Source organism: Bubalus bubalis, chromosome 21, assembly GCF_019923935.1.
Source record: "Bubalus bubalis isolate 160015118507 breed Murrah chromosome 21, NDDB_SH_1, whole genome shotgun sequence".
Lineage (NCBI taxonomy): Eukaryota > Metazoa > Chordata > Mammalia > Artiodactyla > Bovidae > Bubalus > Bubalus bubalis.
The window spans coordinates 28,923,944-28,950,189 of NC_059177.1; the positions used below are offsets into that span (position 1 = coordinate 28,923,944).

The 26,246-nt window shown below is 45.2% G+C and overlaps 1 long non-coding RNA gene across 1 annotated transcript in view; it reads left to right on the forward strand.

Annotated features, from left to right (window-relative positions):
* Positions 1-26,246, forward strand: part of LOC123330967 — an 80,660-nt gene that overhangs the window by 28,422 nt on the left and 25,992 nt on the right. The window contains exon 2 of the long non-coding RNA XR_006547334.2: positions 456-513. This is a non-coding gene — a long non-coding RNA (uncharacterized LOC123330967). The remainder of the gene's footprint in view (positions 1-455; positions 514-26,246) is intronic.

The following is a 26,246-nucleotide window of genomic DNA, read 5'->3' on the forward strand; positions in this document are numbered from 1 at the left end:
ACTGAGTGACTTCACTTTCACTTTTCACTTTCATGCATTGGAGAAGGAAATGGCAACCCACTCCAGTGTTCTTGCCTGGAGAATCCCAGGGACGGGGGAGCCTGGTGGGCTGCCGTCTATGGGGTCACACAGAGTCAGACACGACTGAAGCAACTTAGCAGCAGCAGCAGCAGCTCCCATTTGACTGTGAATTTTGTAAGCACAGAGACTGGGTCTGCCTTGTTCACCATGTGTATCACTTGGGAACCTTTTGGTTGCCAGGAACAGAAATCCCAACCCAAGCTGGATTAGCCAAAAAGGGACTTTCTTTCCACTCAAGTTTGGAATTGACTTTGACCCTGAATTGACCCTGAATCCTGGATTCAGGGATTTTGAATAAGTCATCAAAGAGATTTGGTCTGTCTACCACTCTTGGTTCCACTTCATTTTCTTTCTTATGTTGGCTTTGTTTTCAGGCTCCTCATGATACCAAGTGGCTGCCACAACTCTTGCCTAAGATGCTTTCAGGAACAAGTAAGTGTCTCTTCCTGATTACTACAGCAAAATGCTCAGAATTATCTCTGATTGGTTTAAGATGTGCCCATACCTTAACCAGTCACTGTACCGCAGAAAGCATGGTACTCTGTGATTGGTCATTGTAGCATACACAGACCAGTGTCCATCCAAAAGCCATTTCCTCTTCTTCCTGGTTAAAAAGAACCCATCATTGGGTATCAAGTAGATGGGAAGATGCTCAGGAAATGACCCCTCCTCAATCCAGGAAAACATTCGTGGTAATCCTGTTACCTTTTGGTGATGATTGGTTTAAAAGTGTGCACTGGCCCATTTTTGGCAAACAGGACATGAGGCAAAATGTGCTGGAGGCTTCTGGGAGTAATTTTTCTCCCTGATAAGTCAGATCTGTAGGGAGGACTGGTTCCCTTCTTGTGTTTGGATATTGTTTGAGAGGATGGGATGTTTGGAGCTGCTGCAGCCATTTTGCAACCATGAGGTAAGCTAGTACTGATATAATGGGGATGGCAGAATGGAAAAATGTCTGCCCCTGGCCCCTGGTTTCACTTCTACAAAGTGACTGTTGGAGCCACTTTGCAAGTCCAGAGCACAAGGGTACCTGGGATTTACACCCCTACTGAGCAGCCCTTACCAATGACTGGTACAGAAGTGTGAAAGCCCAACTCCTTTGCTTTGAATTGGGACAAATGCCAAGGTGTACTTTCTACTCCAGAGCTCCCTTCAGGATCCAGCCGAGGCTTGGGCTTGCTTGCATCTTCTTCTCTGTTCTGCTCCACCTCCCCCTGCTCCCCACCGATGCCCCTGGGAGCACTTCTTTAATCAATCGCTTGCACACAAATCGTTAGCTCCTTCTGGGGGACCTGTCGTATCACCAGGGCTCAAACATCACAGCTGCTCTGTAAATATTTGTTGCCTGAGTGAATGAATACATGAATGGATGAACAAGCTGAGGAAATCACAGGCAGGTGGAATCCGAACAGGTTATTATACTAATTACGGGCTGTCTACTTTTTTCCCCTCCACCTCTGTCAAACAGGTTGGCCCCTTGGGGAATTTCCCCAAATCTTTTGAAGTAGACAGGGTGTCTTCTCACCAGTCTCCTGTGCTTCCTAATTGGGCAAGCCATTAGAAGGTGAGGTCATCTCCCCAGGGAAGGAGGCGGGGCCTTAGCACTCAGTAGCAGGGGGGCCCTGGGGTGAGGACAAAACCAGCCTGAACATCTGCAGTGTCTGTTGTTACTGGAGCAGCGGCTGAAGGGGATGACCATTCTGGAATGAATCAACTAAACCTTTGACCTGAACTCCAGTTTAATTCACTCTTCTCCCTCCATTAGCTAGTGTAAGAGATGGGGAGGCAGAAGGGGAGGGAAACATATTTTATTTTTATGGCACTTTTACTTCAAATGACCTGCTGGGTTAAGCCCACTTTCCTTTCATGAATTATGCATTAAAGGAATCCCTTTGTTTTTTAAAGGCTTTAGTTGAGTTCATCTCCTAGAAAGATTTTAAAAAATAATCAGGAATTTCAAATCAAAAGTTCGCCTCTTGCCACATCAATTGACGTGATTTAGATTGGGTTATACCTTGAATGAGTCTCCCTTGGAAGAATTTTCAGACGTCCTGGGGTCTTAAAATCACCCAGCCCCATCCCCTTATTTTATACACAGGAAGACTAAGAACCCAGAGATGGAAAATGACATGCCCAAGTTCACAGAGCCCATGACTATCCACAGTTGTTAAAAGATAGAGATGGCAGTATATTTCACCCTATTTCTTTCAAGTCCAGTGTTCTTTTCTGAGAGTAAGCCTGGAGAGGTAATATGGTTGCCATGGCTGCAGAAAAAATTGCTCCAAAATCTAGTGGCGTAAAGCAACCACTTATTATGCTCACAGAGTCTGTGTATTGAGAATATGATGGAGAACAATGAGGATGGCTTCTTTTTGTTTCTGGGTGTCTAGGAACTCTGCTGGAAGGGCCAAAGGCTGGGTTCATTTGAAATCTTGTTCATTTGCACAAGTACAGGTTGATGCTGCCTGTCGTCAGAGACACTAGTTAGTCGTTGACTGCAACATCTACATGTGGCCTCCCGTGTGGTCTAGGTTTTCTTACAAACATGGTGAACTGGGTTCCAGAGGGGAGAGTTGAGAGAGGGAGATGGAGAGAAAGAGAAAGGGAGAGAGGGGTGGGAGAGAAATTGGTGGAAATCACGTGACCTTTATAGACCTGAAAGTCATATAGTGTCACTTCTGCAACAGTCTATTGGTCAAAGCAGTTACAAAGTCCACTTGGTTTTGGGAGGCAGGAACACAGACTCCACAACTCAGTGGTGGAGTGTCACATTGTGAGAGGGCATATCAAATGGGATGTATATTGGTACAGCCATCTGTGGACAATACACTCTATGCAAGAGGGTTGGGCCTCAGTTCAGTTCAGTTGCTCAGTCGTGTCTGACTCTTTGAGACCCCATGCACTGCAGCATTCCAGGCTTCACTCCCAGAGTGTGCTCAAACTCATGTCCATCAAGTCAGTGATGCCATCCCACCATCTTATCCTCTGTCATCCCCTTCTCCTCCCACCTTCAATCTTTCCCATCATCAGGGTCTTTTCCAATAAGTCAGTTCTTCACATCAGGTGGCCAAAGTATTGGAGTTTCCGTTTCAGTCTCAGTCCTTCCAATAAATATTCAGGACTGATTTCCTTTAGGATGGACTAGTTTGATCTCCTTGCAGTCCAAGGGTGGGACTCTCCCTTGGGTTCGGTCTAGTAAACAGTAAATTATGCCAAATTATTTATTTTTGTATCTATCTTGTCTGCTCAATTATCATTTCCTAAAGGATAAGGTGGGCTTCCCTGATAGCTCAGTTGGTAAAGAATCTGCCTGCAATGCAGGAGACCTTAGTTCGATTCCTGGGTTGGGAAGATCCGCTGGAGAAGGGATAGGCTACCCACTCCAGTACTCTGGACTGGAGAATTCCCCAGACTGTATAGTCCATGGGGTCCCAAGGAGTCGGACATGACTCAATGACTTTCACGTCACATCAAAGGATAAGGTAGTTTTCTGTCTTGTTCAGTGGTATATCCATGTCCAGCACAGTTGCAGCTGTTTGGAAAATAAGTGTCAAAAAGAAAGTCTTTATTGGCTAAAAATATACTTATAGATTTCCCTTCTTTTCTTGTGACCTTTCCTTTTCATCAAGAACTTAAACACCACCACCATCTTCCCTGGAGAGTTAGTTGATTGATTCATTCATTCATTCACATTTGGAGGCACATGGAAAAGGTAGTTAGCTTAGTCTTAGATGGTCAGAGAAGTTGTCCTGGAGGGATTAATAGATATAAGAGGAGACTTGGAGGATGACCAAGAAGAAGGTTAAATGAAGAGACAGAAGGAAGGGTGATCCAGGCAGAGTAACCAGCCTATACAAAGTTGGAGGCAAGCAAGTCAGTGTGACAGGCACATAGATTTTGAGAAAAGAGTGCCAAAAAGTAAGGGAAGCTGGAGGAGTAAACAGAGCCTGGGTTGTAATGGCCACCTCAAGGAATTTGACCTATTCCTAAGAGCAGTAAGAAGCCAATAATTAAGCAACATAATCTGATATGTGTTTAGAAGGCTCTGACTGCAGAGTAGATGATAGATTGGAGTGGTACAAGGTAGGAGGCCAGTTGGGACATTGTTGGCAGAATGCTGATGTGAAATGATGGGAGTCAGAGCCACAGAAGGATGTGGTGGGGATGATGAGAAGTAACTGGATATTTCCAAGAACTGAAAGGATGTAGGGGTGAGAGACAGAGACGCTGAGTCAAGACTTGGTCTCTAGTTTAAGCAAGTGGGTGGATGGTGGAACCAGGCTCTTAGGTAACCCTAGGGAAGAAGTCTTGGGATAGAGCTGTGAGAAGTTTATTTTTGGTCATGTTGAGTCTGAGATGCCATGGGGATGTCCAAGTGGAGGTTCTAGAAGGTACTTAGATTTACAAAACCGAAACTCAACAGAGTGGTCTGGTCTGTGCACCTGGACAAGAGACAAGAAGAGAGATGGAAACTGAGGCCACAGGTGTACATGTGCTCATCGAGGGAGGATGAGCACCATGGAGCCAGAGCCATGGAGAAGGCAGGCAGGTTTCAAGAGGGAGGCAGGCAACAGTACCCAATCATCTGGGACAGCAAGGAATGAAAGAAGGGACACTGTCCACAGGATTGAACAAAAGAAGTCATTGACAACTTTCACAAGGACAAGCTCCCCTGGGAGATATAGAAAGAAGCCAGATGGCAGAGAGTTGAAGGGTAAAGAGGAGGTGAGAGAGTGATGAATAGGTGATGGATGGATGGGTGAATGAATGAATGATTGAATAGCATCCTAGGGAGGTTTTTACGTGCCTCCTTGCAGGTCTGGTAATTCTGGAGACACCAGGATGTGTCTCCAAGATGAGTTTACTTGCCAAGTAAACTTTCCAGAGGCCTATTAGGAAGAATCTTTTCTGCCTAGCTCTCTCCCAGAAAGTACCAATGTGTGGTCAGTCCTCAGCATTCCTCCCTAGCAACCAGCATTTGTATTTAAATTCTTGGGAAAAGATGCTGTCATCTTGTAGTGATCAACACAGCTCTGTGGTCACATCTGTTGTTTTTGTCTGCACAACAGCCATTCATTATCATTTAGTTAATAGCATCTTGATTTGGGTGGGACTGATCCCTAATTCCTGGTTCCAGGAGTGGCACATGTTCCAAGCCTGGCCAGTAAGACTCAGGCCTGAGATTTTGGGGAAACTATTGGGAAAGAGAAACATTCTTTAAGCAGGGATAGCTCCACATGGAGGCAGCCTGCCAGCACAGAGGAAAAATAGATCCAAAGACAGAGAAAACAGCCTTGATGATAATTCTTGACCTCCTGGATCCAGCCATGCCTGAAGCCACTTAATCCCTAGATTTTTCAGTTACATAAGCTGATAAATTCCCTATTTTTTGCCTGTCAGAAAGAGCTGTGTGAGTTCCAGTGATGAATGAGTGGTCCCAACAGGAGTAAACTGCCAAGACATGGGGGCCTAGGGGAGGGCTTGGTGGAGAAACTTCACTCACCAAGCTGCTTCTTCCTTAGAGATTTCCCCCTCCTTTTTGCAGTCATCCCATTCATCGTTTCCAGTTGTATTACCTTTTTGTAAACCTGTCCTTGCTTAAAATACCTGAGATGTATGATTCTGTGCTGGAGACCACTTCTCACCCCTAGAGGCAATGGACATGCTTATGATTTTTAAGAGGAAACCCTCCCAGAACCCAAGCTGGGAGTTGGCACATTGCAGGCTCTCCTTCAGTGTGCAGTGTCTGTGCCTCCTGTGACTTGCCAACAGCCAGTGCCAGATTCCAGATCCCCAGCCTCTGGCCCACATCCCCATATATACAGCACCCCCTTCAACAGTGCAAAGTCTTGTTCATTTGCTCAGAACATGAATTAATCATGCCAGGGAGACTCCCAGACACTGGACTACATTTTGCTGTGTTAGCAATAAACATCCCTTCATCCTGTCGACACAATCAGAGGGGAAAACAGAGGTCCAAAAGCCAACAAGGTGATGAGGAGATCCGTGGGTCACCCACGGCCAAGCAAAGGAGGGACACATTCTCTCCACCTCCCTCCCCACTGCAATCTGATGGCCTGTCACTGGCAGGGACCCAGAGCAGGATTTCTCCTGGGTATGATGGGGCTTATGGGTTTCCGTGCTGGGCTTGCCAGAATTGTCCTGCATCATCTCCTGTCCCTCTTCATTTAGGCCTCCTCCTCCTGCCTCCTTTTCTCCCCTCCCTCCCTCCCTCTCTCTCTCTCTTTCGTTCCTCCCCACACCTCACTCTCCCTCCTCCCCCTCCCTCCACTTCCCTCCCTCCTCTTCTCTTCTGTCCTCATCTCTACTTCTCTTCCCCTCTCAAATTCCCTCCCTCCCTTCCTTTATTTACCCTTTCCACCTATCATCTTTCCCTTGTTTCTCTATCCTTTCTTGTTTCTGCTTCCCTTTTCTTGGATCCTCCTCTCCCCAACACTGCCTCCCCCCTCCCAGCCCCGCCCCAACTGCAGGACTTTCAGCCCGTGGTTCTCAAGAAATGAGAACGAAGGGAATAATACTGAAAAGCAGCCAGGCTCAGCCAATAAATCCTCTAATGCTTGTAATAGTTTCATTTTCTTCATGTTCATCCTAGTTTAAGAGTTTAATCAACATCTTTGAAATGCTTGTGATTTACTCCACGGAGCCTTAATAAGAGGCACAGACAGTCCCTCCCTCCCTCTCTCCCCACCCCCTTCCTTTCTTCTTTCCCCACTTCCTTCCTTCTATTTATTCAATAAATGTTCTTTGAGGGTCTACTCTGGCCCAGGCCCTGGGCTAAGTGCTAGACATAGTGAGTATAGACATGGACATGGTCTCTGCTCTGATGAGCTTGTAGTCTGTGGAAGAGACAGATTTTCACCATAATTCACACATTTATTCAAAAATTTATTCTCATAATGTCAGTGCAAGCTCTGAATTTCCATGAGGATCTAAACAGAGGAACTGACCCCAACTATGTGGGTGTGGAGGCTTCCTTGAGGAACTGACTTGAAGGTTGGGTTTTCTAAATCAGAGGGAAGAGAAATGAGCCCTCTAAGCAGAGGGAACACAACATGCAAAGGTCCTGGGGTGAGAGGAAGCAAGGCACTTTCACAGACCACTGCGGCTGACACAGAGAGCAGAAAAAACAAGGTAGGGGTTGGCAGGGGTCAGATGTTCGGGCTCGTACCTGAGGTAAGATTTTGAGTCTTTACTCCACAACAACAGGGCACCACTGAGGAGTTTCACTGGGTGGGGAAAGGCAGGTGTGTGTGTGTGTGTGTATGTGTGTGATCAGTTTGACTCTTGATGCCATCAAAGGCGGGATGGGAGGCCCTTTGGGAAATGCTTTCCGCCTTGGGTTAACTGGGTTAACTATCCAGATTGGGTTGGATACAGCATTGGTCACAGAGGCTGGATAGGGGTCAGGTAATTATTCTGGCTTCTGAAAGGGATATAATCCTCCCTGCGGACCTCCTGTGTGTGTCAGAGGATCCTATGAGTAAGAAAGGTGGAAGGATCATTACTGACTATGGATAAAAAAACCTTCAGAGCTGGACCCATATAGATCTGGCTTTGCTGTTTATCACCTATGAGATCCCAGGCAGGTTTGTAGCTTCTCCAAGTTGGTTCCTTATTTGCAATATGAGGACAATAATAGTAATAAATGTCTTATTTTTGTCTGCCTATCATCCCCTTTCCGATTTGGAAATTACCACTGCATGTGGTTCCGGTGGGACTGACTCACTCGGCCCCACCTACCTGGCAGGCGCATAATCCAGGCCCAGCCAATTATTGGGCTCCATCTCTGCACCGGGTCTAAGGGACACAAGCAAGAGTACCTCTATGGGATCTGATACAGGGCTGTTGGAGAAAAGGATCTTTCTTGGTTTTAGATTGTGAGCTTTAAGACTAGGAACTTGGCCTACTGGTGTCCAATTTTCTTGGAAAAAGAAATCAGGGAGATGAGTGGGAGAGGTGAGAGAAGGAAGAAAGAATGAGAGAGAGAAGAAAAAAACAACTTTGAGATCCTGGATGCAACAGTTCCTGAAGCCCACAGACCCCTTGCACTTCTCAGTTAATGAGCCTATCAGTACCACCATTTAGGTTTAAACCAATTTGAGCTGGGTTTGTCCCTCACATTGGATGTGTTCTGACCAGTGAACCATGTCATTGGGTTATTATGCGGGATTATTTAGGTAAAGGACCAAAAGCAAATGTGAAGTTATCAGCATGCAGATCACCAGTGAGGCGTATTGTTTAGGTCACAATTCACAGCCATAGAATACATAACTAGAGTGTATGCTGCTTCTCATCTCTGGTGTTTAGTCTCTATTACCCCACACCACCTTTGTGATCCGGTGTAAGCTCCCTTCCCCACTCTCCCCATCTCCCTCCAAAATTTGTGACTCTCCTGCCCCTGGGGTTCTCTTGAAGTAACAATGGCAGAAACAGAGCACAATGGCCTGAAGGATGTAACTGCGTTTGGATCTTATTTAAGAAGATTAGCTCCCTCCCACTCCATAGCAGTTGGTTGCTACCTTTTTTACAGAGTGTATTAGTTATCTATTGATGTATAACAAATGAGCCCCAAACTTAGTATCTTAAAAAACAATCAGAGATTTTACCATATGGCTTCTGTGGGTCAGGGATTCAGCTAGCTCAAGGTCTCTCAAGAGGCTGAAGATAAGACATCGGACAGGGCTAGTTTTGTGTGAAGGCTTAACTGGGGCTAAAGGATCCACACCCAAGATGTCCACTCATATAGCTGTTAGAAGATTTTAGTCCTGGTCAGATAAACCTCTCCACAGAGCTGCTTGAGTGTTCTCAGGCTACGTCCTCTGGCTTCCCCCAGAATGAGAGATCCAAGACAGAGGCAGGTGGAAACTGCAGTATCTTTTATGACCTAGTCTTGGAAGTCACAGGAATCATTTCTGCAATATTCTACAGACTGTGCAGTTCAGCCCTATTCACGTGGTAGTGGGCTACACCAGGGTGTGAATAACAGGAATCAGCGGTCATCGGGGAGCCCCTTAGAGGTTGACTGCCACACTTGTGAAGGGAGCAATGGTATTCTCGACTTTCATTCAAGCTTCTTAGTCTGAAGGGAATTCTCTTCACTAAGGTGGCCTTCAGATGCCCAGGATAACACGGCATCTTAGAGGCACCAAAAAACACCCCTTCCAACAACTTGTGCTTGAAAGAGCTTTTTTTTTTCCCCCAGAGCTCGCAAAGAGTTCCTTAAATAAACTAGTGAAATGACTAAACTAATTTGCTGGTCTGTAATTTCCTGGCATGTCTGGAGATTTCCTAATAAACAGTAGCTTCAGGCTGGCAACCTGCCATCATTTCAGCCCTCTCCTGCGTGACAAACAAGGGATGTGTAAAGCATCTGAGAGGGTTGGGAAGTTTGTTACATCACAGGGGGAAGCACTGGATCCAGAGCCTGGATATTTGGTTTTGAGAGCCAGCCCTGCCTCTTACCTCCTATCATATTCTGAGTGAAACACTTGCCTCTCTGTGCCTCAGTTTCTCCCTCTTGGGAAAGTGGCGATAACCCTGGTCCTGCCTGACTCAGGACTATTACTAGGTTTTGGATAAGTTGATATAGTGTTTCCAAGAGGGGAGTCCATGGGACTGTTAACCCCCAAAGGAGTCCTGTGCTGGAATGAACATGGGCAACCTTGGTTAACACATTCCAGCCATTTCCCACTTCCCTTGAGTGCAGGCAGGACCAGCTTTGTGGCTGTGTGCAGGGACAGCCACAGGGCCCTGCACTTGGGTTTTGTGCCCTGTTGTTGCTATCTTGAAATTCTCAATAATTTTATCTTTGAAGTCGTGCTTTATAAGTGACGATTGATAGAATAATAGAGTTTGTGCTAGACACTGTGTGTCTCAACTCCCAGGAGACCGATTCTCACTGTCTCCTTAAGGTGGGCTCTTGACTGCCTACTTCTCTTTCCTGGTGTCTGCTGGATCCCCCTGCCCTGCCCAGAAACATGTCACCAAGGCACTCAGATCATGGAGTTCAAGATGGAGACTGGTTTAGTCCTGGGGGTGGAGTGGTCTACTTTCACCCTCTGCCCACTACATGGACCTAGGTACTTGTGAGGGGGGAAGCTGGGGTCCAGTGTCCACAGGATCTAATACCCAGTGCATGGGAAGTGCTAGTCTAGAGCAAGGTGGTATCTCAGGGCAAAGTGGCAGCTATCTCGATGCTGAGCTGGCAGTGCCATGGCACACTGCCAGACAGTTTGGTGGGGGCCTCTCAGCTACCTCTGACCCAGGTACCAAGGGGGTTGTAATCCCTTGAGGATCATCTATCTATTGTGAGTTGGGACACCCATGGGAAGAGGAGGTAAGCTCCCCCATGCTGCCAACACCACTAGCCAGGGCTGCTCATTCTCCATTTGCTTTGGGTCTAATCTACAGAACTTGTCAGATCCCTTAACATAAAAGACACTAAGCTGTAGTAGGTCAAAGTGCATACTTGGGAGCCTCTTTGTCTAGGTTTGGTTCATGCCTCACCTGTGTTGTCACCTTAGCCCTTTACCTGACCTTTCTGTGCCCCTGTTTATTCACCCCTAAAATAACAAACATGTAGTTTTCACTTCACAGGTTGTCGTGCGGATTCAATGAGGTAGTACATGTGGAGCAGCTAGACTAGCGCTCCCTGTGCATTGCGTTAGGCAATGTAATTTAATACTTGTCTCCCCTAAAGGACTGCTGGACTCTTGGTGCAGGGATGTCATCTGTACCATCCACTCCTGCAGTCCTGTACCCAGCGCCATGCCCGAAACAAACTCAATGGATGGACACTTGTTGGAGGAAGGAATCTCCAAGCAGGGCTCTCCACGGAACCGCTACCCTATCTTCTTTTTCCTAGAGACTAGTACACAACCAGCATTCCACAGAGCACACATTTAGGAATCTCCAAGCTTACCTCTGTGAAGTGACGCACCTAAGCGAGGAGGCAGCACACAGCCCTCTGCAGGGTCTGTTCCCCTCCTTTTGAGACTCAGCATCTCATCCCTATCCTTAGGGTTGCCTGATCCTGGGGATGGAGCACATGGACACCCCAGTGACTTGCCCATCTCCTCTCTGGACCCATCTCTCCCCACTGCCCCATAACTCACTCTTGCCAAACCCCTCCCCAGGGCCTCCCACGTCCTTAATTGGGCCAATCTGTCCCCCTGACACTGTGCTCTGCTTCGTTTTCTCCGCAAAGCCCTCTCTTGTCAGTTGACGGATTCTCATCTGTCACGAGCACATTTTTCAATTTGTGCTCTTCCAGCAGATTCCCAGCCAGGTTTCAGCTTTTAAAAAGCTACTTAGTTTTATAATTTCCCAATCATTTTCCTTGCCTGCCATGATTCCTCTTCATCCCCGTTCCCCAGTTTCCTTCCCAGAGCGCTGAATCCTTACAGGTGACCCTCTAAGGAAGCCTGATTTAGTCAGATGAGGGGACCATCACTCTCCTATTTTTGGCTCCTCCTAAAGTTGGTCCTGAGAGAAGGGCACCAGGGCAGTAGCTGATCTCTGGGAATTGATCCAGGAAGCAGGAGTTGGGGAGGGGCGGTCAGAGAAGGAAGGAAGAAGGGCCCAAAACGGCACCTTATCTTCAGGGTACAAACTGAGTGACCTGCAGGGAACTGCAGGAATGGAATGGACTTTTGTGATGTCCCTTTGTGTTGTTGGAGGGTGGGGAGGCTGGGCATTTAGCCACTGGCTGCCACCCCCATTGTTGGAGGGATGTCCCTGGGAAAACAAACTTACCCACCCTTCTATGATGTAGAAAGGTCCAGTTTAAAATCCTAGCCTCGTGCCCTCCCTCTGTTCTGGTCAGATTTGACTCACCCTGAGGGGCTGCAGTGAGGAGGGAGCTGGGTCGGCTCTAAGGATCCCTCCCCTTCCCCTGCCCCTCTTCCCCCTACTCTCTCCTTTGGGGCACAGAGGACAACATGAAGAGCATTCGCTGGAGTTTGCAGTCTCTAAGTCACTCTCCCAGAGTGTTCTTTCCTTGACTCAAAGGAGACTCATCCGTCTCCCCAAGTATTCACACTCCTGCTCAGATCCCCAATGTCTGTACTTTTATAGGTTGGAGGGAAGGAAGGAAGGAGTGGTGATACGGCCAGTTTGGCTGTCTCTTCATTTGCCTGAAGGCACTCAGGGCCTCTTTCCCTTAGGCAAAAGGTTCTTACCTTGGGTGGGAAAAGTATTATTTGTATTTCCCAATCTCTAAGTGAAAATTGGCATTTCTTTCTATTCAAAATGTAGACATCCAACCCCATAATAACATTAGTTGTGCCTGTGACTTTGTCATCCATAAAAATCAGAGATATTTTCATATCTACAGTTGTCACAGATATCTGAAAATGACATTTTATGCTCATCTCCATTTAAAAATTAGTTGTAACTAGATCCACTGCTAGATATTGCTTTTTGATGTGTTGATAAAGTCGTGCCAGTATTACTACATCATAAATTTGTTTAATATTTTGAGAACCACGTAACTGGTTTTCTCTGTAATTCTGTGTATTTTATTTTGTGCCTTTGAAGCCATTATCTGAAAACAGATTCATCACTTTCAGTTCAGTTCAATTTAGTCACTCAGTTGTGTCCAACTCTTTGTGACCCCATGGACTGCAGCACCCCAGGCTTCCCTGTCGATCACCAGCTCCTGGAGCTTGCACAAACTCATGTGTATTGAGTCGGTGATACCATCCAAGCATCTCATCCTCCGCTGTTCCCTTCTCCTGTTCTCAATCTTTCCCAGCATCAGGGTCTTTCCCAATGAGTCAGTTCTTCACATCAGGTGGCTAAAGTATTGGAGCTTCAGCTTCAGCATCATTCCTTCCAATGAATTTTCAGGGCTGATTTTCTTTAGCATGGACTGGTTGGATCTCCTTGCAGTCCAAGAGACTCTCAAGAGTCTTCTCCAACACCACAGTTCAAAAGCATCAATTCTTCAGCGCTCAGCCTTCTTTATGGTCCAACTCTCACAGCCATACATGACTACTGGAAAAACCATAGCTTTGACTAGATAGACCTTTGTTGGAAAAGTAATGTCTCTGCTTTTTAATATGCTGTCTAGGTTGGTCATAACTTTTCTTCCAAGGAGCAAGCGTCTTTTAATTTCATGGCTTTCACCATCTGCAGTGATTTTGGAGCTGAAGAAAATAAAGTTTCTCACTGTTTCCATTGTTTCCCCATCTATTTGCCATGAAGTAATGGGACTGGATCCCATCAGTTTTCTGAATGTTGAGTTTTAAGCCAACTTTTTTACTCTCCTCTTTCACTTTCATCAAGAGACTCTTTAGTTCTACTTCGCTTTCTGCCGTAAGGGTGGTGTCATCTGCATATCTGAGGTTTTTGATATTTCTCCTGGCAATCTTGACTCCAACTTGATATTTCGCATGATGTACTCTGCATATAAGTCAAATAAGCAGGGTGACAATATACAGCCTTGACGTACTCCTTTCCCAATTTGGAAACAGTCTGTTGTTCCATGTCTGGTTCTAATTGTTGCTTCTTGACCTGCATACACATTTCTCAGGAGGCAGGTCAGGTGGTCTGGTATTCTCATCTCTTTAAAAAATTTCCACAGTTTGTTGTAATCCACACAGTTAAAGGCTTTGGTGTAGTCAATAAAGCAGAAATAGATGATTTTCTGGAACTCTCTTGCTTTTTCCATGATCCAGGGGATGTTGGAAATTTGATCTTTGGTTCCTCTGGCTTTTCTAAACCCAGCTTGAACATCTGGAAGTTCATGGTTCATGTACTGCTGAAGACTGGCTTGGAGAATTTTGAGAATTACTTTGCTAGTGTGTGAGATGAATGCAATTGTGCAGTAGTTTGAACATTCTTTGACATTGCCTTTCTTTGGGATTGGAATGAAAACTGACCTTTTCCAGTCCTGTGGCCACTGCTAAGTTTTCCAGATTTGCTGGCATATTGAAATAGCTCAACTGAGATTCCATCACCTCTATTAGCTTTGTTCATAGTTATGCTTCCTAAGGCCCACTTGACTTCACATTCCAGGATGTCTGGCTCTAGGTGAGTGATCACACCATCGTGGTTATCTGGGTCATGAAGATCTTTTTTGTATAGTTCTTCTGTGTATTCTTGCCACCTCTTCTTAATATCATCTGCTTCTGATAGGTCAATACCATTTCTGTCCTTTATTGAGCCCATCTTTGCATGAAGTTTTCCCTTGGTATCTCTGATTTTCTTGAAGAGATCTCTAGTCTTTCCCATTCTATTGTTTACTTTGCATCTATCACTAAAGTTCATCACTTTACTGGATGCCAACACAAGAAAGGTCAGAACCTTGTTCTAGAACACGTGGTTTCTGTTTTTCTTAGGTCTCATTTTGGGGCTTGGACTGGCATCTCTCTCCACAGCATTTTCTACACTGTCTTTCTTTTGAATTAGGATCCTGTTGTCCTCATTCAGGCCAATAATGGCTGACACGTTTTAAACATTTCCTCTGTATAAACACAGTGCAAAGCACTCTACATGCATTTGCTCATTTAATTTTTTGTGGAGGTACAGAGAGGTTAAGTGACATGTCATGGTCCAACAGCTAGTAATTGGAGGAGCCAGGATTTGAACCTAGGTAGTCTGACTCCTAGGCAGGAGGGCCTAGAGGACCTATCCCACGTTGAAGGTCAGGAAGGGTGGTGGTGAGGAGATACCCCTCGTCCAAGGTAAGGAGCAGCGGCTGCGCTTTGCTGGAGCAGCCGTAAAGAGATACCCCATGCCCAAGGTAAGAGAAACCCAAGTAATAGGTGTTGCAAGAGGGCATCAGAGGGCAGACACACTGAAACCATACTCACAGAAAACTAGTCAATCTAATCACACTAGGACCACAGCCTTGTCTAACTCAAAGAAACTAAGCCATGCCTGTGGGGCAACCCAAGACGGGCGGGTCATGGTGGAGAGATCTGACAGAATGTGGTCCACTGGAGAAGGGAATGGCAAATCACTTCAGTATTCTTGCCTTGAGAACCCCATGAACAGTATGAAAAGGCAAAATGATAGGATACTGAAAGAGGAACTCCCCAGGTCAGTAGGGGCCCAATATGGTGCTGGAGATCAGTGGAGAAATCACTCCAGAAAGAATGAAAGGATGGAGCTAAAGCAAAAACAATACCCAGCTGTGGATGTGACTGGTGATAGAAGCAAGGTCTGATGCTGTAAAGAGCAATATTGCATAGGAACCTGGAATGTTAGGTCCATGAATCAAGGCCAATTGGAAGTGGTCAAACAAGAGATGGCAAGAGTGAATGTCGACATTCTAGGAATCAGCGAACTAAAATGGACTGGAATGGGTGAATTTAACTCAGATGACCATTATATCTACTACTGCAGGCAGGAATCCCTCAGAAAAAATGGAGTAGCCATCATGGTCAACAGAAGAGTCTGAAATGCAATACTTGGATGCAATCTCAAAAATGACAGAATGATCTCTGTTCATTTCCAAGGCAAACCATTCAATATCACAGTAATCCAAGTCTATGCCCCAACCAGTAATGCTGAAGAAGCTGAAGTTGAACGGTTCTATCAAGACCTACAAGACCTTTTAGAACTAACACCCAAAAAAGATGTCCTTTTCATTATAGGAGACTGGAATGCAAAAGGAGGAGGTCAAGAAACACCTGGAGTAACAGGCAAATTTAGCCTTGGAATACGGAATGAAGCAGGGCAAAGGCTAATAGAGTTTTGCCAAGAGAACGCACTGGTCATAACAAACACCCTCTTCCAACAATACAAGAGAAGACTATACATGGACATCACCAGATGGTCAACACTGAAATCAGATTGATTATATTCTTTGCAGCCAAAGATGGAGAAGCTCTATACAGTCAGCAAAAACAAGACCAGGAGCTGACTGTGGCTCAGATCATGAGCTCCTTATTGCCAAATTCAGACTAAAATTGAAGAAAGTAGGGAAAACCACTAGACCATTCAGATATGACCTAAATCAAATCCCTTATGATTATACAGTGGAAGTGAGAAATAGATTTAAGGGCCTAGATCTGATAGATAGAGTGCCTGATGAACTATGGACGGAGGTTCGTGACATTGTACAGGAGACAGGGATCAAGACCATCCCTATGGAAAAGAAATGCAACAAAGCAAAATGGCTGTCTGGGGAGGCCTTACAAATAGCTGTGAAAAGAAGAGAAGCGAGAAGCAAAGGAGAAAAGGAAAGACATAAGCATCTGAATGCAGAGTTCCAAAGAATAGCAAGAAGAGATAAGAAAGCCTTCCTCAGCGATCAATGCAAAGAAATAGAGGAAAACAACAGAATGGGAAAGACTAGAGATCTCTTCAAGAAAATCAGAGATACCAAGGGAACATTTCATGCAAAGATGGGCTCAATAAAGGACAGAAATGGTATGGACCTAACAGAAGCAGAAGATATTAAGAAAAGGTGGCAAGAATACACAGAAGAACTGTACAAAAAAGATCTTCACAACCCAGATAATCACGATGGTGTGATCACTCACCTAGAGCCAGACATGCTGGAATGTGAAGTCAAGTGGGCCTTAGGAAGCATCACTATGAACAAAGCTAGTGGAGGTGATGGAATTCCAGTTGAGCTATTTCAAATCCTAAAAGATGATGCTGTGAAAGTGCTGCACTCACTATGCCAGCAAATTTGGAAAACTCAGCAGCGGCCACAGGACTGGAAAAGGTCCGTTTTCATTCCAATCTCAAAGAAAGGCAATGCCAAAGAATGCTCAAACTACCGCACAATTGCACTCATCTCACATGCTAGTAAAGTAATGCTCAAAATTCTCCAAGCCAGGCTTCAGCAATATGTGAACCGTGAACATCCTGATGTTCAAGCTGGTTTTAGAAAAGGCAGAGGAACCAGAGATCAAATTGCCAACATCCGCTGGATCATGGAAAAAGCAAGAGAGTTCCAGAAAATCATCTATTTCTGCTTTATTGACTATGCCAAAGCCTTTGACTGTGTGGATCACAATAAACTGTGGAAAATTCTGAAAAAGATGGGAATACCAGACCACCTGATCTGCCTCTTGAGAAATTTGTAATCAGGTCAGGAAGCAACAGTTAGAACTGGACATGGAACAACAGACTGGTTCCAAATAGGAAAAGGAGTATGTCAAGGCTGTATATTGTCACCCTGCTTATTTAACTTATATGCAGAGTACATTATGAGAAACGCTGGACTGGAAGAAACACAAGCTGGAATCAAGATTGCCAGGAGAAATATCAATAACCTCAGATATGCAGATGACACCACCCTTATGGCAGAAAGTGAAGAAGAACTAAAAAGCCTCTTGATGAAAGTGAAAGTGGAGAGTGAAAAAGTTGGCTTAAAGCTCAACATTCAGAAAACGAAGATCATGGCATCTGGTCCCATCACTTCATGGGAAATAGATGGGGAAACAGTGGAAACAGTGTCAGACTTTATTTTGGGGGGCTCCAAAATCACTGCAGATGGTGACTGCAGCCATGAAATTAAAAGATGCTTACTCCTTGGAAGGAAAATTATGACCAACCTAGATAGCATATTAAAAAGCAGAGACATTACTTTGCAACAAAGGTCTGTCTAGTCAAGGCTATGGTTTTTCCATAGTCATGTATGGATGTGAGAGTTGGACTGTGAAGAAGGCTGAGCGCCGAAGAATTGATGCTTTTGAGCTGTGGTGTTGGAGAAGACTCTTGAGAGTCCCTTGGACTGCAAGGAGATCCAAGCAGTCCATTCTGAAGGAGATCAGCCCTGGGATTTCTTTGGAGGGAATGATGCTAAAGCTGAATGTCCAGTACTTTGGCCACCACATGTGAAGAGTTGACTCATTGAAAAGACTCTGATGCTGGGAGGGATTAGGGGCAGGAGGAGAAGGGGACGACAGAGGATGAGATGGCTGGATGGTATCACTGACTCGATGGACGTGAGTCTGAGTGAACTCCAGGTGTTGGTGATGGACAGGGAGGCCTGGTGTGCTGTGATTCATGGGGTCGCAAAGAGTCGGACACGACTGAGCGACTGAACTGAACTGAGTCTGACTCCAAAGCACACAGTCTTAAACTTATTGTTTGCAAACTAGGTAAGAGATGGATAGTTTTCCAAAAAGTCCATGCTCCTGGCTTTTAGTGGCATGGGGCCAGCTAGTATACTCTTAATCACTGCAGTGTACAGCTCAAAATAATATCCTTTTCAGTTTCCCAACTGAGAAATTAACGTTGAACCACAGCGCCCCCTGGCTTACATAGCAGTTCTGATCCCTCACCCTAGGGTCAAGTTGGCCCACAGACATTTAAGACAAACCTTTATTAGGCATCAACTGCATGGCAAGCCCTGTTTCAGGCCCTGGGGATACAAGGGGACCAAGTATAGCTTGCACCCTCCAGGGATTCCTATCAAGTCAAGTGAGACACACCCAGAAGCTGTGTTGGTTTAAAGAGAACCAAGTTCTGATGGAGGGTGTGGACATGGAGACCAGTGGATGCTGTGGGGCAAGATATATTCACAAGATCAGGAAGCAACTTACCTCACCTCCCTTCAAGGCCCCCTACCCTGATGGCATCTTGAGCTCCCTTGCCTGGCCTAAGTGCCAAGATTTCCTTTGGTCCTTCCTCCCATTGAAATGTCTGTGTCTTCCTTCCTCATCCCAGTGTATGCTCCCAGATGGTTGCCTAGCTAATCTCAGAGCCTCATTCAAAGTCAAGGGTTAATGACTCCTGGATTTTAACAAGAGTTTTCAGTGCTGTAAATCAGGGATCACAAGCATGAACAGCAGAGGGTCAGGCAGATAATGTCAGTATACTAAGCAGGCCTGTATTTGCATGTTAAATATGCAGGAATATTCTTTATTCCCACAAAGAGATACTCTCACCTTTTTTTTTTTTTTTTTTCTAAACCACATTGTTTTCTGGAGCTGCCTTTCCCTTTTCATTTTTAATAAAGATCAAATACAGATAAATATTTCTCTACCAGGAGAAAAATGACAGTGCAACATGGTGATAAATGCTAACAGTCACGTGGAAAACTAAGGGGACTGGTGATTTAGGCAGTCTCAGAAACAAACTCTGAGAGTAAGATCTGATGCAATTAGTTTATTTCAAAGGTGATCCTTGGGAAACATTGGGAGAGGACTGGAAACCAGGACATGGAAAGGAACGCAGCCTCTCAATAAAGGTGCATTATGGAGTGAATTACCACTGTGGGTAGCTGGGATTCACACTCTGGGAGCAAGTGTAAAAGGTGCCTTTCAGCTATCCCATCTGAGGACTAGGGACCTGGGGTCTTTCTACCTCAGCTTTTATCATTGGTTGGTGAGGAGCTGTTGAGGGTAGTAGAGTTTTAATTCTCTCACCCTTCTGGCTGAGCAGGCTCCAGTGGGGCAGAGAAAGTCCTCAGGCCAGGGAACATGGGTTCTGGGGATTGGAAGTCAGGCCATGGACTCCAAACTGGCGAGATCCGAGGCTGCGACAACACTGGCTGTGGTGAGCTAAAGCTGAATTCTGCCAAGCAAGGGTATGGGCCTCGGGTTGCCAAACCTGATTTCTCAAGAAAAACTGGGCATTTAGATTTTTATGTGAAGTCTCTCGATTTGTAAATATTGACAACAAACCTAAAATTTTAAAAATATACTGTAGAAGCTAACCAAAGCATGCCTGTGGGCTGGATCTGGTTTATAAGCAGCCAAATTATGAAATGTGATCCATCCTAATGGCTGATCTTGGCTCCAGACCATTTTTTGCTCAAGGCAAGTTCCAAAGATGAGTTCTGACAAGGGACGGTATTAGGGAGTAGATTGAATTGGTATAATAAAGAGACCTCCCAATACAGTATTGGTAAACAGATAGAAGTGTGTTTCTATTTTACAGAAGTGTGTTTCTACTTTATGTAAGTCTGGAGGTACGTGGATGGTCCGGGACAGCTTTGCTGCCTGAGGTTGTCCAGGGACCCAGGTTCCTTCTATTTTGTTGCTCAGAGTATTGTCTCATACATGTGGTCAAAGCTCTCTCACTAGTTCCTTGTCTACCTTCCAGTTAGTAGGAAAGGGGAAAGAGAAGTTCAATCAGTTCCAGTAACTGGTAATTACTCAGTTCAGTTCCTCTGATATCCCATTGGTGAAAGCATAGTCATGTGGTCACATAGTCACATGGTCTGTGTTTAGCTGCAAATGATGCTGGGGAATGTATTCTCTCTTTTGTTGACTGTGCTGCTGCTGCTGCTAAGTTGCTTCAGTCGTGTCCGGCTCTGTGTGACCCCATAGACGGCAGCCCACCAGGCTCCCCCGTCCCTGGGATTCTCCAGGCAAGAACACTGGAGTGGGTTGCCATTTCCTTCTCCAATGCGTGAATGTGAAAAGTGAAAGTAAAGTCCCTCAGTCGTGTCCGACTCTTAGCGACCCCATGGACTGCAGCCTTACCAGGCTCCTCCGTCCATGAGATTTTCCAGGCAAGAGTACTGTAGTGGGTTACAATTGCCTTCTCTGTTGTTGACTATATGTTCAGCTTAAACTTGGGTGTGTGTGCATGTGAATTATGTTATTATAGAATTAGGGAAGGCTTGATATTAGGGGACAGTGAGAAGGCTTTGCCACAGTGAAGGAAGGGTCTGGAAAAAAAGGATGGGCTTCAAACTTGAGGCAGGACTGATTGAGAAAGATTTTTTTCTCATGAGAATGAAGAAAGTCTGGCTTTCTTCTCTTTGTCATGCAGTGTTCTGTTATGAAACCTTGATAAGAAAAAGTTTTCAAAAACCTTAACAGAAGATTAGCCCAAACCCAAACCTGGAAAAAGTCAGTTATAATGGGAAAGAAGTAAACACAATAAGCACCCACAAAACACAAGTTATTTTCATATATATGGTCTCATATAATCTTCACAATCATCCTATGAAGTAGGTATTATCCTTCCCCCATTTTTCAGAAGAAAAACTGAGGACCAGAAAAACAGGTTGACATTCAAGCCATGTAACTAAGGTCAGGGCATGGGCACTAACCAATCAGAGTTTCCATACAGGCTTGTCTCATCAGAGAAGTGAAGGGCCTAGGCCAGGATTTGAAATGAAGTCCATGTGACTGCAAAGCTCACATTCTTTTCACTGCAATCTGATTTCCCTACGCCAGCTGCTTCCCCAGAGACAGCGACACCGAATCTACTGGGTTGTTGAGAGGGTAAACAAACCGTGATGAATGAATCTCCTCTCCTAATATGAATGCCTTATTGTTGTTATTCTTCATGCTCTGACAGAGTATTTACAGCCTCTGCTGTCGCTCTGCTTCTATCTCGTGGATTAGGGAAAGTCAGAACTCTCAGACCTAGCGGAAAGTTACAGCTGGGATTTGAGTCAAATGAAGAGCTGAAGACACAGCAAATGGTCCTTGGCCTTACTATTAACCTGCTCAAGGCCATGAACTCTCCTGTCATTAATTGGCTTGTTCTGTAATACACTGTTGCCCTAGAAATACTCGTATGTGTGTACCCCATATTTAAGCCCACTCTGTGAAAACTGAGACTTGTTGAAAAGATAAATGGTAGACAATTATTTAACCACAACAGACTTTGTTTTGCAGAATGGCATTTCTGTATAGCTCATTTCAAAATAACCCTGGAAATTTGATTCTGGCAGAAAGAGGGGATAGATACATAGATATTGGTTCCCTCCTGGTCCATTTGGGAATGTTCTGGAATAGATTAGCTATTAAGAACCCTGTCATGATGGGTCAGAGAGAACATGTAAAATCTGAATTGGGTTGGGGGTGGTTTGTGGTGGATACATTTGGGCCCCAGGGGGGCCGGCCAAGCCCCGTCTCTCTTATGAGAATCTAGGCACGCACAATCCCACTGGGAGAAAGAGGTGGGTTGAGGCAGCCATATCTATGCCAGGGGACCCCCACACCTCACCCCACCCCTTGCCACTAAATGGATCAAAGGTAAACTCCTGACCCAGGTGTCCATGAGCCAATCAGCCTCTGCCTTTCAGACATGTGAACTAAATGACCAACTCCAGCCAGGGAGCACTCTCCACTTGAACTGAGAAATGGTGAAAGGACTCTAATGTCACCTGCACTCTCTTAAAAAGGCAGACAGAGAGCATGCCAATCTGTAAAGGGAAATGGGGAAACGAGCTGACCCTCACGTAGTGGCAGGGCCTGGCTACCTCAGTTTCCTACTGTTGGGTGTCCGTGGGATTGCCTGTTGCATCTTTAGAATAAGCATGGTTAAAGTTTCCACTCAGTGGGGATTCAAAACTGGTCCCAGCTTATCCAATGTGATAAAGAGTGAGATCTTATACCACTCAGTGGGTCCAGCAGTCTCCATGGGCCCCTCTGTCCTGGGAGGCATTGTCCTGGTCATTGGAGGAGGAAAGGGTGTTATCCATGAGACACATCACTGCAAACTGGACGGCTGATGGGGTTTGGTGGGCTATGTCAGATAAGAGAGATGCCTTATGTTAACTCAGGGAACTCTCAGCTCCTTGGTGCAATGCTGGAGGAGAGGCTATGATCTTTATTCGCCCCGCCATTATGCTGTCCTAAGTGTAAGCTGTCTTTGCTTTGTTTCTCCACAAAGTAATCGACTCACTTCTTGTTGAATGAGATTGCAGGTAGAGATGAAGAATGAAGTTCTCAGGATGCAGCAAAGAAATCTAATAAGTATGGAAGGGTTGGGCGAACCCACTGTTAATGCTCACATGTTACCCCCCATGGCTAACTTGGGTGGATTTCTATTCCTTGCAACCAAATGCAGCATGCGACATAACCACACAGTAATCTGTCCCTTGCTTGTCCCTCTTTTCCCTTCTAAATTTCTACAGAAAGTAGAAAACCTATTTGGCTACCCAGGAGTAACATCATTATCCAGATTTACCACATTGCCCAATCAAAATTCATCATGCTTTGAAGTTCAGTAATTGTCCCTTGCAAATTCAAAGGTCTTTATGGAAACAACTAACTTGCATTCCAATATTATGAGAGTTTCTTGTAAAGGGAGTTGGCTATCCCCTTGACCTCTTTACCTAATCCCTTCCATCCCTTCCTCCTTTTTAACCTCATCTGGTTGAACTGTGCCAGTTCTTTCTTCTTCAGTTAATAGTATCCATTGTGCAAGCTTTATTGGTACTGTCTATATGCCATCACTGTGCTAAATGCTTTACAGACACCATGCTGTTTAATTGTCGCAACCCCAGTAGGGTAGCTACTAATGATTGTCCCCATTTTATGGATAGGGACATTGAGAGGCTAAGTTACCCATCTGACTCCACTTGCGTTCTGCTTTCCTATCGCTCCAGCTTCCCTGGAATGATAGTAAAATTTCCTCCCATCATTTTCAATGGCTGCAGGGGAGAAGGCCCAGGTGTCCTGCCTGGCAGCAAGGCCCCTGGAACTTGGCTTTTCTCTTTTCTCTTTCCCCGCCAGCACAGCTGCCAACCTGGAACATAGCCCTTTCCAAGAAAGCCCAGGAGAGAAGCCAAATGTTGACTCACCTGCCAGACATGGGGATGCTGCAGCCAAGATGCCTCAGGGCCTGTGCAGGAGGACTGGCAGGCAGGCCTGCTGTGAGGCTCAGAGACACGGCTCTGTGGGGCGGCTTCAAAGGGCCAGGCCTCCTTCCCTGAGTGCTCTAGGTTCCAGAGGCTAAAGAGCTCCAGATGGGCTTGTCTTCTGCCCCTCCCATTCCATCCTTCAGCCCTGGAAGGAGACTGTCTCTACCATGTTTCCACTTGGGTGGCAGGCAGGATTCTAAGGAAGCCTCCAAGATTTTCTGTCCCTGCCCCCATCCCAGTGTGCACTCATCTGAAGATTCTCCTAGACTGAGAATACAAGGGATTTGACTCTCGTGATTAGATTAGCTTACAAGATACCTTTGACCTTAAGAAAGGGAGATTATCCACCTGGACCGGATCTCATCACAAGAGCACTTAAAGGCAGTTTTCTCTGGCTCAGTTCAGTTCAGTTCAGTTCAACCGCTCAGTCATGTCAGACTCTTTGCGACCCCATGAATCGCAGCATGCCAGGCTTCCCTGTCCATCACCAACTCCCAGAGTTCACCCAAACTCACATCCATCAACTTGGTGATGCCATCCAGGCATCTCATCCTCTGTCGTCCCCTTCTCCTCCTGTCACCAATCCCTCCCAGCATCAGGGTCTTTTCCAATGACTCAACTCTTAGCATGAGCTGGCCAAAGTATTGGAGTTTCAGCTTTAGCATCAGTCCTTCCAATGAACACCCAGGACTGATCTCCTTTAGAATGGACTGGTTGGATCTTCCTGCAGTCCAAGGGACTCTCAAGAGTCTTCTCCAACACCACAGTTCAAAAGCATCAATTCTTCAGCGCTCAGCCTTCTTCACAGTCCAACTCTCACATCCATACATGACTACTGGAAAAACCATAGCCTTGACTAGACGGACCTTTGTTGACAAAGTAATATCTCTGCTTTTGAATATACTGTCTAAGTTGGTCATAACTTTCCTTCCAAGGAGTAAGAGTCTTTTAATTTCATGGCTGCAATCACCATCTGCAGTGATTTTGGAGCCAAAAATAAAGTCTGACACTGTTTCCACTCTTTCCCCATCTATTTCCCATGAAGTGATGGGACCAGATGCCATGATCTTAGTTTTCTGAATGTTGAGCTTTAAACCAGCTTTTTTACTCTCCTCTTTCACTTTCATCAAGAGGCTTTTTAGTTCTTCACTTTCTGTCATAAGGGTGGTGTCCTCTACATAGCTGAGGTTATTGATTTTTCTCCCGGCAATCTTGACTCCAGCTTGTGCTTCTTCCAGCCCAGCATTTCTCATGATGTACTCTGCATATAAGTTAAATGAGCAGGGTGACAATATACAGCCTTGACATACTCCTTTTCCTATTTGGAACCAGTCTGTTGTTCCATGTCCAGTTCTAACTGTTGCTTCCTGACCTGCATACAGGTTTCTCAAGAGGCAGGTCAGGTGGTCTGGTATTCCCATCTCTTTCAGAATTTTCCAGTTTATTGTGATCCACACAGTCAAAGGCTTTGACATAGTCAATAAAGCAGAAACAGATGTTTTTCTGGAACTCTCTTGCTTTTTCAATGATCCAGCAGATGTTGGCAATTTGATCTCTGGTTCCTCTGCCTTTTCTAAAACCATCTTGAACATCTGGAAGTTCATGGTTCACGTATTGCTGAAGCCTGGCTTGGAGAATTTTGAGCATTACTTTACTACTATGTGAGATGAGTGCAATTGCGCGGTAGTTTGAGTGTTCTTTGGCATTGCCTTTCTTTGGGATTGGAATGAAAACTGACCTTTTCCAGTCCTGTGGCCACTGCTGAGTTTTCCAAATTTGCTGGCATATTGTGTGCAGCAGCACTTTCAAAACATCGTCTTCCAGCATTTGAAATAGCTCAACTGGAATCCCATCACCTCCACTAGCTTTGTTCATAGTGATGCTTTCTAAGACCCACTTGACTTCACATTCCAGGATGTCTGGCTCTATATGAGGAATCAACCATCGTGATTATCTGGGTCGTGAAGATCTTTTTTGTAAAGTGCTTCTGTGTATTCTTGCCACCTCTTCTTAATATCTTCTGCTTCTGTTAGGTCCATACCATTTCTGTCCTTTATCAAGCCCATTTTTGCATGAAATGTTCCCTTGGTATCTCTAATTTTCTTGACGAGATCTCTGGTCTTTCCCATTCTGTTGTTTTCCTCTATTTCTTTGCATTGATCACTGAGGAAGGCTTTCTTATCTCTTCTTGCTATTCTTTGGAACTCTGCATTCAGATGCTTATATCTTTCCTTTTCTCCTTTGCTTTTCACTTCTCTTCTTTTCACAGCTATTTGCAAGGCCTCCCCAGACAGCCATTTTGCTTTTTTGCATTTCTTTTCCATAGGGATGGTCTTGATCCCTGTCTCCTGTACAATGTCACGAACCTCCGTCCATAGTTCATCAGGCACTGTATCAGATCTAGTCCCTTAAATCTATTTCTCACTTCCACTGTATAATCATAAGGGATTTGATTTAGGTCATACCTGAATGGTCTAGTGGTTTTCCCTACTTTCTTCAGTTTAAGTCTGAATTCGGCAATAAGGAGCTCATGATCTGAGCCACAGTCAGCTCCCAGTCTTGTTTTTGCTGACTGTATAGAGCTTCTCCATCTTTGGCTGCAAAGAATATAATCAATCTGATTTCG